The 13,160-nt window shown below is 30.4% G+C and overlaps 1 pseudogene; it reads right to left on the bottom strand.

The window, feature by feature from the left end:
* Positions 1 to 1,199: 1,199 nt before the first annotated feature.
* Positions 1,200 to 1,843, bottom strand: LOC148268923 (agamous-like MADS-box protein AGL80 pseudogene; annotated as a pseudogene).
* Positions 1,844 to 13,160: the final 11,317 nt, after the last annotated feature.

Consider the following 13,160-nt stretch of genomic DNA (forward strand, 5'->3'; position numbering starts at 1 on the left):
TTAAAGATTATATATATGACAGGCAAATTCACAAGTGCACAAAATCATTCAAATAATAAAGTGATAAGTAGAGTATTGTCCTACAGAATTGTGTATCAAGTACTAGAATTATAGAAATTCTATTATTATCTAGAAATCAAAATTTAATAATAATTTAATCAAAGAAAAATAATTAAATTAATGAAAACTATCGATATAAACCCATCAAAGTAATTGATTTCACCTAAATCTTAGGTATATCCGAGTTTTCATTTCACAATCAATTTAATCTAGTATGCAATGATCGAACAAACTTAATGTACTTTTGGTTTCCCTCCCAGTATTCGCTAGGTTTATCAATTAATAACTACTAACCTTTTATAACATTATTAATTTGATTCTATTAAATCTGTGATAATTCGATTTCTCCATGTTAACTCGAATATATAACTCCCGTTCAAATTGAAATTAACGATTAACAATATATGTCTAATTAATATAATTCCACTCCTGCTATTCTAAAACCATCAATAATAAATTAAGCCGTGAGTTGGCCAAGTCTCACAACCAAATTAATTTTAATATTGTTAAATTGCAACTAGAAGGAAGCTAAAATTAAACTTCAAACATACTTTTAAATCATGCTACATCAATCACTCCAATGAAGGAGATTTAACCAGACATGATAGATTGAGCAATAGAATTTATAATTAGAAAAAATATAATCATGTAATAATAAGAAAACAAAACAGAAAAGAAAAGAAGAGAAAATGCATTATAATAGCTTAAAATTACATTGAGCATGCAGGTATTTTAACAAATAGTTGTAGCCACGTCAAGCAGGGGGAAGAGAGAAATTAAAGAACGAAGAGTAGTACTAGTACAAGATATAAAATATTAAAGAGAAGATTAATCTAAAGAAAATCATAATTTAAAGTAATCCAAGTACATGTATGCATGCGACTCAACGACTATAACTATGATGGTGACAGCTACAACTATTATGATGACTACAACTATTAAGGCGACGCTACGATGACTAAGAAACCGACAACATATCTTTGTGGTGGAGTGTAATTGGTTATTTAAAGTACATCTCCAACAACACTCCAAAAAATTTAAAATTAAATACTCGATTCCTAAGGGCAGTTAAACGTACTAGACCATATCAGTCCATTATTTTGGTTGTTCTTATGGGTGAATGGCACCATCATCTCTGCCTATTCCCCATCTGCTCTAGGTGGTTGCTGATGTGCTTGCGGGTTCATCCCATCAATGAACCACGTCTGTAGCTGCTGCAACATCTGCACCAGATGATCCTCCGTGATCTTAGTGAATGTCTCCTTGGGACCCTTCATCACTCCTGCATCTGTGGCCTCCTGAGGCTGAGGTGACTTCCAGAGTGTTCTAATACTATTTTGGATTTCTTTGAGGCATTGTTCAATAAACCAACCAAAATTGTTGAGATTAACAAGGTTGAGTTGGTGGAGGGGCTTCCCCATAAGACTTTGGAACATGATATGCATGATCTCTTTCTCGTGATTGTCCTTGCACTGTTTCTTTAGTTGATCAGTTGCCTTGGCGATCTTTTGGCACAAGAAGGTCTCTTAATTCACCATCTTCTTGCTTTGCTCCATCTTGGGCAACCTCTTAAAATCAGCAAGTACGCATTGGGCTCCGAAAGGGAAGGCAAAACCTCTTATTTTGAATCATAAGGGTTGTAAATGATTGCACAGGCTTTGACATCGCAGAGAGTGCTGAGTTCACTCACTTTTTTCATCAATCCCTTCTTCCTTTTTTTGAACATGGCTTTTCTTGCAGAGTCGTTAGTGATATAAGCGAGTTTAACCTTCTTTCTAGTCATGGTGTTTTGTTGTATCTGTCCAAGGAGCAAGAGAGTGTATATATAGAATTAGACAAACATTGAATAGTTATTAATAAGGAATGGGGAGTGAAGCATTTTAATATAGTAGAATATACCATGTAAGGTAAGATGTGGTGCATTTTAAAATTGCAAGTGAAATGTTCAAATTATCTCCAAAAATATTATGTCTTTAATAGAGGATATGGGAAAATATTGTCATTTAAGGAATGTAATTCACAAAATTTAATTAATAAAATAATGAAAGGCTGCAATTATCTAAAATCATCCAATCCTCCCTTTTAATTACAAGTTATTGATTCATTGTAATGCACTTATATACCTACTCTCTCTTGCATTATCCCAGCATGCATTCACACTTGAAATTAATCATACATGGCAACCATACAGACCTCCTTATCTTATACACACTCACAGACATTACTCTTAATCATCAACTAATGTGGTCACCTCCTTCCAAATCAAACTTAATTATGTGTCTTGATCTCCTACACCTACCACCAATTAAGAATCAATTGTAACATCGTACTACACTTACTAGAGTAACATACTATAAGATTAAAAAAATTTTAATGTTGTAGTTTGTGTCACTGGAATTAAATATGGTCTTGTTTTATATTAGTAACATTTTTTTTAGTAGTAAGAAACTATATATCATTGATTTTTGAGTATTTATATATGTAAAAGAAATTCAAAATATTAATTGCTTAAAGTGTTTGAAATTAGCCGTCAAATTTTTTTTTTCTATATTTATTATTCTATGTGATTGTATATATTTAAATATGTATTTGTATATATTGTACATTTCTTCTTGTATAAAGTATTAGTTAACAATTCACAGATTGTTTGGGTTTGAAAATTATTTATTTCAGTTTTTTTCCATATTCTTAACAAAATAGTTGCATCGCGAAATTTTATTTATGATCGTTAGAGATTCTCCAATATATTTAAGTTATTTAAAATATTGCATGTTTTGACTAAAATAAAATTTTTAGAATTATATTTAAATTTCAAATTAATCAAAATATTAATTAATTTAGATATTTGGATTATATCGGGGTTTTCTTTGAGGAAATTATTATTCCTTAATGCCATTATCCCAAATTTTAATTTTATGATCTGGAGAGCGCATCATATTTATTAAATTTTATACAAACATCTCATTTGAAATCTAAACAAATTTGAGTATCTAGCTAGCTTAATCTTCCTCCTAACTAAACTGAATTTCTACATATAATGCATCAATAATGCTTCTGTCCTCTCTCAATTGTGTATAAAAAAAGAAAAGAAATAAGAGAAAAGAGTATTCTGATAGCATAAATTTATATTGAGCATGCATATATTTTAACAAATAGTAATACAGACACGTCAAGCCGAGGAAAGGGAGAAATTAAAGAATGAAGAGTAGGACTAGCACATAAAATATAAAATATTGAGGTGAAGATTAATCTAAAGAAAATCATAACATAAAGCAATCTAAGTACATGCATGTATGTGACCCAACGACTATGACTGTGACGATGACTGCTACAATAATTTGGACGATGACTATGATGACTAAGAAACTGATCTATGGTGGAATTTAATTGGTTATTTAAAGTACATCTCCAACAACACCCCCAAAATATTCAAAATTAAATATCATAATATTCAATTCCTAAAGGTAATTAAACACACTGGACCATATCAATCAATTATTCTGGTTGTTCTGATTTGTGAATGGCACCATCACCTCTGCATGTTCCCCGTTATACCCTACATAAAGCTGTTGCTATGCTTGAGGATTCATCCCATCAACGAACCGCATCTACAGCTACTACAACTTTTGCACCATAGAATCCTCCTATATTTGAGTGAAAGTCTCACCAGGACCCTTCATTACTCCTCCGTCTGTCGCCTCCTGAGGCTGAGGTGACTTGCTGAGTGTTTCCATCCTCTTACTTTACCACTGCCTCTACCTATGCTGGGTCAACAGATACCCCATCTTTCGACACAATATGGGCCAAGAATGCTATTTGATCTAACCAAAACTCACATCTACTGAACTTTGCATACAACTTAGCTCTTCGAAGTATCCTTAGCACTACTGCCAAATGTTTCACTTGTTCTACTAGATCACTCAAGTATATCATGATATCTGTTATCTCCTTCTCGCAATTATCATTGTGCTTCTTCTTTAATTGGTCCATTGCCTTAGTGATCCTCTGGTGCATGAAGCTCTCTTGATTCACCATCTTCTTGCTCTGCTCCATCTCGGGCATCCTCTTAAAGTCAACAAGCACGTGTTAGGCTCTGAGAGGGAAAAACCAAAGATCTGGTTGCGAGTCATAAGGGCTGTAAATAATTTCACAGGCTTTGATATCGCAAAGAGTGCTAAGTTCGCTCACTTTCTTCATCAGCTCATTCTTCTTTTTCTTGAATGTGACTTTTCTTGCAGAGTTGTTAGTGATATAAGCAAGGTTAACCTTCTTTCTAGTCATGGTATTTTATCATGTGTGCCCAAGGGGTGGGAGGGGGTAGATATAAAATGATATAACGGTTGAACAGCTATTAATAAGGAATAGGGGGTGGAGCATTTTAATATAATAGAATATACAATGTAAGGTAAGATGTGGTGCATTCTAAAACTACAAGTGGAATACCCAAATTATCTCAGTAAATGTTATGTTTTTAATAGGGGATATGGGAAAATCTTTTGATTTAAGGCAATGTAATTAAAAAAAATTAATTAGTAAATTGTTGCAAGGCTGTACTTATATAAAATTATTCAATCGTGACCATCCATTTTAATTAAAAGCTATTGCTTCACTGTAATGCATGTATCTACCTACTCTCTTCTGTATTATCCCCAACATACATTCACACTTGAAGTCAATTATACTTGGCAACCACACTCACAAATATTATCTCTTAACCCTCAACTAATATGGCCACCACCTAACAATCCAACTTAATTGTATATCTTGATCTCTTACAATTACGACCATTTTACTTTTTAATTTTTTTAAAAAAGAAAATACAAAAACCATAGATATCTTTATTTTTTTCTATATCAGAGTTCACATTACATATTAACAATAATTTAAATTTATACTTTTAAAAGTCAATGGTATTAGTTAAAAAGTTGTTGAACTAATAGTTGAACTCAAAAAGATTCAATAGGTTAATATACCATTACCTTGTAAATTAATAGGGGATTTTGTGACATTAAAATGTTCTTTTTGAATTTGCTAATGTTTGTATTTATGATAAATGAGAGAAATGTATTGATTAAATTAAAATTATCTCTTGTTTTATACTTTGAGTCCTTGTTATTACTCTATCAAATCTAAATAAAAATAATAGTTTTTTTTAATGCTAAATTTCTAAAATATATTGGTTTTTACCCTCTAATGTCTTTTCTCTACTTTTACTGGTATGATCGTTATATTGTTTATATGATTTTTATTCAACTAAATTGGCTTATATATTTCACAACACAAGAACAAATATTAATCACAATATATATCCATATATATATATATATCATATACATATATATCATAACTAAGTTTTTCTGGTATTAGAATACTCTTGGAGTGTAATTAGTAAGTATGTTTTGCACGGAAACTTTTGAACTCTTACAAATTAAAGTTTGCATGTCCAGCAAATTAACTATAAACCAATTGCATGCCGGATGTTAGTTGTCTCGTCCAATTGATATATACATAAATGTATATACACATGTAATATATAAGGTAACGATAGAAGGAATACATGTTAAGGTAGGTAAATATATTGAGATGTTTGTATATGTGTATGGAAGGGTGAGCATCTAAATTTTTATGATGTTTTGGTAAATATCAATAAAAAAAAAATATCAACAAGAAAAACACAACTTTTGATGGTCTTGTCGTATCATGTCATATAATTAATTTTTTTCTTTATGAATTATATAATCATATATATTGCAATTATAATGAATTATATAGCATATATTAAATTAATTTACATATTGATCAATTCAAAGAAAAATTATTATAATTAAACTAATTAACTCCCTAATTATTTAACGAATCCTTTGACATATTAAACTAGTTTCCTTCAATATAGATACGGGAATAAATTATTTCAAATTATATACTATACACATGGTTTGATGCACTAAATATGATATGTGTATATATTTTTTCTGTATACAATTAAAGATTTAAATAAAATATTCTGCATCTAGCATTGAATATTTAAAAAAGTGTAATACATATATATATACCTGCATATATAATTGCTCTCCTTTTTTACCGTTTGCCTAACTCAACTTATAGGGAGATTCATTTTTGAATTGAAAATGTGCATTTGGAACTCAAGCCCATAATGTGATGAGCAGGTTACATAAATCTTTATTTTTATATGTATAATAAATTAGCCACACACGAGGAACTGGATTCATAGCCACTTCCTTAAATTACCATCATCGTACCACAATTATATACGCGCACCTTTTCTTTTGACTCACTTTATACATATATATATATAAGACTTGCTCTTTAGCTAATTATAATGATTTGCAAACATTTCATATATAATCCTGTATTTGTTTTTTATACTCTTCTAATCTAGACATACTAATAATCCGTTCCCAAGTCACAACAAAGTTTCAAAGTATCTTCTTTTATTTCAGAAGGCCTGCAAATCAAAATTAATAATACACATATATACATGCAAAAACATATTACATTTCCTTCTTTATATCTATATATTTAATTTATATATCGATTTCAAACTAAAATCATATATATAATTTTCAATTAATAACTATATTAAGATCTTATACAAGTAGACAAGAAAAGTTAAATATATACTCTGATAATTTTTATAATCCTCCTATAGCCTTAACTGCAACCAATCCCATTCATTTTCTTTTCTTCAAAGAAAAATCTCCATGTATTAGATCCTTATTGCAAGCTTGATGCCACGTTAATTCACCAGCTCAGTTAACTTGTTCTAACCATAGACAACTCTGATTATCTACTCACTCTCTTAAGTGTAAGTGTAGAAATTAAAGAAAATGATCATATTCAACATACTCATTAATTTACCCTCTATATTAGCTTCAATTATCTCCTATAAGAAAAAGTAAAAACTTAAAAAGTGTCAAATTGAGCATCATACAATAACATAAGTAGAAAAGTAAGAACTCTGTAACTTTTAAAGGTGAAACAATAGCTAAATGAACAAAATAGAAGAATTAATGTAAACCATCATTGTATGAGTTCTAATGGTATGTATACATACCCACTAAATAGTCTCTTTCATTGGCCAGTTAGAACCAATGTTAGAGCATCATAAACCCATCCAGAGGGCTAGAGAAATAGTCAAAGCTAATAAAAAATCTTCTTATTCAATGTGGTACTCCAAGAACAATACAATTCATCTTAAATCACTCCTTAGCAGCCATCATCTCCTGATTCACCACTAGTTCGAAATCCTAGGTAAAGCTATTATAAAAGCTATATTACTCACTAAAATCACCAATACTTGGCTTCAATAGGTCCTGATCCAATTAAGTATGGATGTTTTCGAGATTCTTTACCTACTTAGGCTTATTAATTCACCAAGTAATTGAAGTCTCTAAGCTTGAAGTTGAGTTTAACTATAAGTGAAATCATTTTCAGTAGTTTTGATGTCAAGACTGTTGATATTTTTCAAATTTGTTTCCCACTTAGCTTATCAATTCACCATGCTGAAGAGAAAGTTGTGCAAGGAGGCATGTCTTTTTTTTCAAACTCTCTTTTTTATTTTATAGTATTCAGTGAAAATTTGAACTTTTTAGGATGTCGTCAAACAAATATGAAAAATAGGAGTTAGTATTTATTCAAATAGCAAATAGATCTCTTTACTCAAGTTGATGATGAAATAGGGAGGATGATTAGTTCAATTTCTACAAGTGACTATGTGCGTTATTAGATATTTAGAAGATTGGGTGATGGTTTAAGCTTTTGCAATCTTCATCAATTGACTATCTCAAATGTACATAAGCTCCAATATTCTGCCATTCACTTCCTTTTACAATTTCTAAAATATCGAAATAGTTAATTGTTACAAGATAAATCAAAATAAATTATTTTAGAAATAAACAAGTTAAAAACATAAAAAATTTCAGTATAAGTACATATATGCATATATATATATATAGTTAAAACATAAATAGCTATATCTAACTCATTAAAGAATTCTTTGCTGAAATATAACTTACCTTTTGATGTATTGGTATGAGGCTATGAAGGGGGATCATACAACAAATGTTTTAAGAATATGCTTTTTTCGTGTTTAGCTTCTATTTCGAATCACCTATATTATCATATAATTTTATTCTTAAATTGTGCTTTTAATTTTTCTACGGCTAGTGGTTTTGTGTTTTCTTGTAATCTCTCTTTAAAAATGATGGAATTGTCCTTATTGACAAAATTATTTTTTATTATTCAAAGAGAAAAAGGACATGCAACTACCATTTTAATAATAAAATTATCTTTTCATTAAGGAAAAATATGCAATACCTAACCTACAGCCGAACCCTTAAAAAGATTTATCCCCAAAAAAAATTGTAGGTTACCTTGCCAACAAAGTGCTAATTATTTAGAATTAATTAATAATGTCCGGTATAAAATAAACTAATAGGGTAACATAATAAGATGAATAAAGATTAAGATGATGTTGTATGGCTATCTTCTTTGATAAATAAAGTTATCTTCCTTTTAAAAAAAATTCATGATAATTAGAAAATTAAAAAGTTCTATAACAATAAACATATATATATATATATAGTTCATTAATTATGTAGAATAGTGATAAATAGCTAAAACCTATAATGCAAACTATTTATAAGAAGATAGTTTGAAATTATATTTCCTAAATATAATATCTTGAATTTTCCAGTTAAGGAAGTTAAGGGTAATTGATGCATCCCAAATTCTATGATCGATATGTATACATGAGGGAGCTTCACATGTAAAGTAACCCTACAGGTAATCCAACATTTAAAAGTATGTCCCCTAGGACTTCTTATATCATTTTTTTTGTTTTCTTGTGTATATAACAATTTTTTTTTTGGCCTAAGATAAAGTATATTTACATTAAAGTTATTGAATTAAAAAATAACAATCTCGTTCTAGAAGAACACATATTTTTTTCTAAAAAGAGGATAAAAGGAGAAGTTTATTATGCAATTTATATTTTTAATATAGTTTTGGCTATCATAGCCATATTTTGATACAGCTTCTCTGTATACCATGTTATCTTGTGAGAAATGAAAATTGTGTATTATTATTGAGATACCACTATATATAGGCATATTATGTATATAGTTTCACAAAGAAAAAATTAAATGAAAATTAAATACACATTTACACCATAAATGCACTAAAAAGTTTGGAATAATATATGAGATAAGAATTTATATTGTTGGCAATAGTATACTATGGTCAATAAATTATTATATTATTGGATCATATTTGCTAGTTCTAGTTAATAAAATTTCAAGTATTTTCATAAAAAGGCTTGAATTATTAGTAGCTTCATATATCAATAATGAGTTTTTAGCTAATAGGTAGGTTAATGTATTATTAACCAAATTCTACGTGATACCAAAGATGTGTAATAGGAAAGATGTATGGGAGGTTGTTTTGAGATGGTGATGTTGGTAATAGTGGGAAAATAAGCTGACTAGTCATTGTGGTGTGGGATGAGGTGTTAATAGGAAAAGTGAATAGGAATTTACAGAGTTGTAAAGCTCTAGCAGATATGCACTATTTTCAAGTGTCTGTGATTGAGTGAGAGGGAGCAACAAAGCTGCATGGAAGAGAGGAACGAATGGGTTTGAGAGGATATTGGTAAAAGCATGGAGATCTTTGGTGGTGTGGGTGATATGTGTGCTTTTAGTTGTTTTTTTTCTTTTTAGTGCGCATATAGCCAAAGGAACGCTTGTTCCAATTCTTAAAATCTATAAGGTATCCATTAACTCATATAGACATGATCCTTGGAGCTTCTATACATACAATATGAAATTCACACACAACCAAAATTAATCAATTGTATGTCAACTAGTTTAAACAGTTAGGTGTCTCGAATAACCCTTTCATATTGCTGTTAAACATCATCACACATAGATATATAGGAAGTTGTTTTAGATGTGTACTGTAGTGTTTAAACTATGTTGTTGTTATTTATGCCTTTTTTTTGCTATTATTTTATGCTCCAAGGTCTCATGTATTTTAGGTGATGCTATTGGTTGATTTTGCTATATAAGCATTCCTTATGGTTGGTTTTATAAATCTACTTGTTATGGGTAAAAGGTATATTACTTTTCAGAAAAAATATTACTTTTAAAATATAGAATTGAAATTTACGATTTAGATTTTTTAATAATAATTTATACATTTCATTAATTAGATGACATAACCTCTTAAAGATAATCTACAAAAATGCACAATTTGAATCTAAAATCTCTTATGAAGAGAAAAAATACCAATCATATTGTTAAGGAAAGATTAGTATGATTCAATTTTGAAATGTTATAATAAAAGTAATATATATGAATACTTTTATATTGATTTTTGTAATAGCCGCAAAATTCGTAAAGAAATCAAACATATATTTCCTACCAATTTAATGCAGTAAAAATATAAAAGTGTTATCTCTCTTTCAATAAACAAATGATACTAGCCTGGTATTTGTAACGCCCTGCCCATTGTTGTGCTTAATTAATTTAGAAAATCCTATTTGTTCAGCCCTTTGGCCGCATTAAACTCATTTAAATTACACTGTGTATTATTTATCGTAATTCGTAAATCTGGTTTTCATTATTTTGTTTTTATTTCATTTTATGAAATTTTAAATTTTTATTATTTAATTTGCATTTGATTTTATTTAATTTAGTTTTAGAAAAATTTAGAAAAATCATAAAAATAGCGAAACAAGAAGAAATCCCACGGGGAAGCAGAGTCGCCTGCGTGGATGCTGCGCAGATAGGCCTTATGCATGGCAGGAGGCCTGTGCACCTGCAGGATAGCCTGCAGTGCACCGCTATCACCTCGAGCAGTGGCCTAGTAGCTAGAGGCGGCCCTCCTCCCTCGTTTTTTGTGTCGAGCTCTTTTTTTCCTCTCTCTTCATCGGATTTTTCCACTTGATGCAAATCCAACCGTTCTAAAATTTTATAAATAGGCCTTCCCATCCTATTCTTCCCCACTCTTCCATTCTTCCTTTTTTCTAGACTTTGAGAAAAAAAGGAGAGAGAGAGAGAATAATCTAGTGAGAGAATGAGGAAAAGAAAAGAAAAACGGTGAAAGAGAAAACATCAAGGTTTCTAGAAGGAATTTAGTATTTCTTTTAATGTCTTAAGGGATATTTTTAGATAAAATAGAAATATTAAACATGATGATTATGATTTTGCTTGCTTGTATGCCTTTGCATTTATAGTTTAGATAAGTCGAATTATTCTTGTTTTTAAGTATATTATGTGAATTATAGACATTTGATGATTTGCATATAATAAAATATAATATGAAGTCATTATTATTGCTTGGTAAAAATAAAGAATAAAAAGAAAAAGAAAATAGAAAAGTGGAATGAAGCGTGAATGGTCCAAAATATATGTGTCTTGATATGCATATTGAATCAAGTATCTCATTAGGCTTTTTATCTCTGGGTGGTATCTGTTCCCCTATCCCTTCGGGGTATCTATTTCTCCCTCCCCCATTTGGTCTGGAAATATGTAAGAGAACTGCTCCTAGTGGATGACAGTGTACCCTTTAACGAGAGTGGTAACGCGAATATTTGTTAGGGGTCACCCTTAGCTAAGTGTTGTCGTGACTGTAGATATCAAATCGGGCCACTATGGTTGGTACGACCGTGATCGTAGATCATACTATGGTTTGGCCAGCCAGAAATGGGCATGAGCAAATTGTCATACCTGTATCTGATCTGGTCATTCCACCTGGGTAATTGAAAATTTGTATCTGCCTTCAGAAATGGAAGTTGTAACAACTTCACAAAGCATGACACGAAAATATGAGAATTTCATGATTTATTTGATTTTCTTCATTATCTGGCATGATGAATATTTGATTTGTTCATATTAATGCGTTGTTTCTTAATAAATAAATTATTTTTATAATGTAAGATTGGTCTATGATGTAACTAAATGGTAAGCTTTTAAGTTAAAATAATTCACCTTTAAAACCTTATGATGTTAATTTAATATTATTTTTCTTACTAAGAATATGGAACTCACTCTTTCCATGCTCCCCCAGATGAGGAAGAAAATGAGGAACCGCAGGCTAACCTATGCTTGGAAGTCTATGAGGATCCCTTGGATCCACAAAATTTGAGTGCAAGATTATTTCCGCAATCTGATGATTCCAATAGCATAGTGAAAGAAGTGGCATTCTTTTATGTTTTGTTTTTGTATTCTATAGCCTCTTCAGGCCTCAGTTATATTTATATAATTGGAACTCATATATATATATTTGTAAGGAATTTGTATTAATTGTTCCACTGCATAAAATTTTATTATGCACTCGTTATTCTGACACCCATTTAACTGCCTCATATACTTATCTCATATTATGAAAATAATTTGTTTATTAAGAAAACAGTACGTTAATACAGACAATCAAACTACATCATGCTGAATAATAGAGAAAATCATGAAATGCTCTGATCTTCATGTCATGCTTCGCGAAGTCGTTACAACTTCCCTCTCTGAAGGTAGATACAGATTTCTAACTATCAAAGTGGAATGACCAGAACAGATACAAATATGACAATTTGCTCAAGCCCATTTTCGGCTAGCCAAAAAGTAGTACGATCTACGACCACAACCGTACCAGCTATAGTCGCCCTAACAGATATCTATAGTCACAATATTACTTAGCCACGGGTGACCCCTACAGATAGTGCAATACCACTCTCGTCAGAGGGTACGTCGTCCTCCATTGGGAGTGGTCCTCTTACGTCTTTCCAGACCAGATAGAGGAAGGAGGAAAAAGATACCCCAAAGAGCCAGGGGATCAGATACCCCTAAGCAACAGAAAGCCTAATGAGACACTTGATGCAACATGCATGTCAATACAAATACACTTCAGATCATACAAGCTTCATTCCACTTTTCTCTTTTTTTTTGTCCTTTTATTTTTTTTTTACTTTTTATTTTTACTAGGCAATTATATTGGTTACATTTTATATTTATTATATTCAATTCATCAAGTGACTTCAATTCACATAGCATGCTTGAAAATAAGAATAATTCGACTTATTTAAACAC

This window comes from Carica papaya, chromosome 2 (genome assembly GCF_054855325.1).
Source record: "Carica papaya isolate Zhongbai chromosome 2, ASM5485532v1, whole genome shotgun sequence".
NCBI classification, from domain to species: Eukaryota; Viridiplantae; Streptophyta; class Magnoliopsida; order Brassicales; family Caricaceae; genus Carica; species Carica papaya.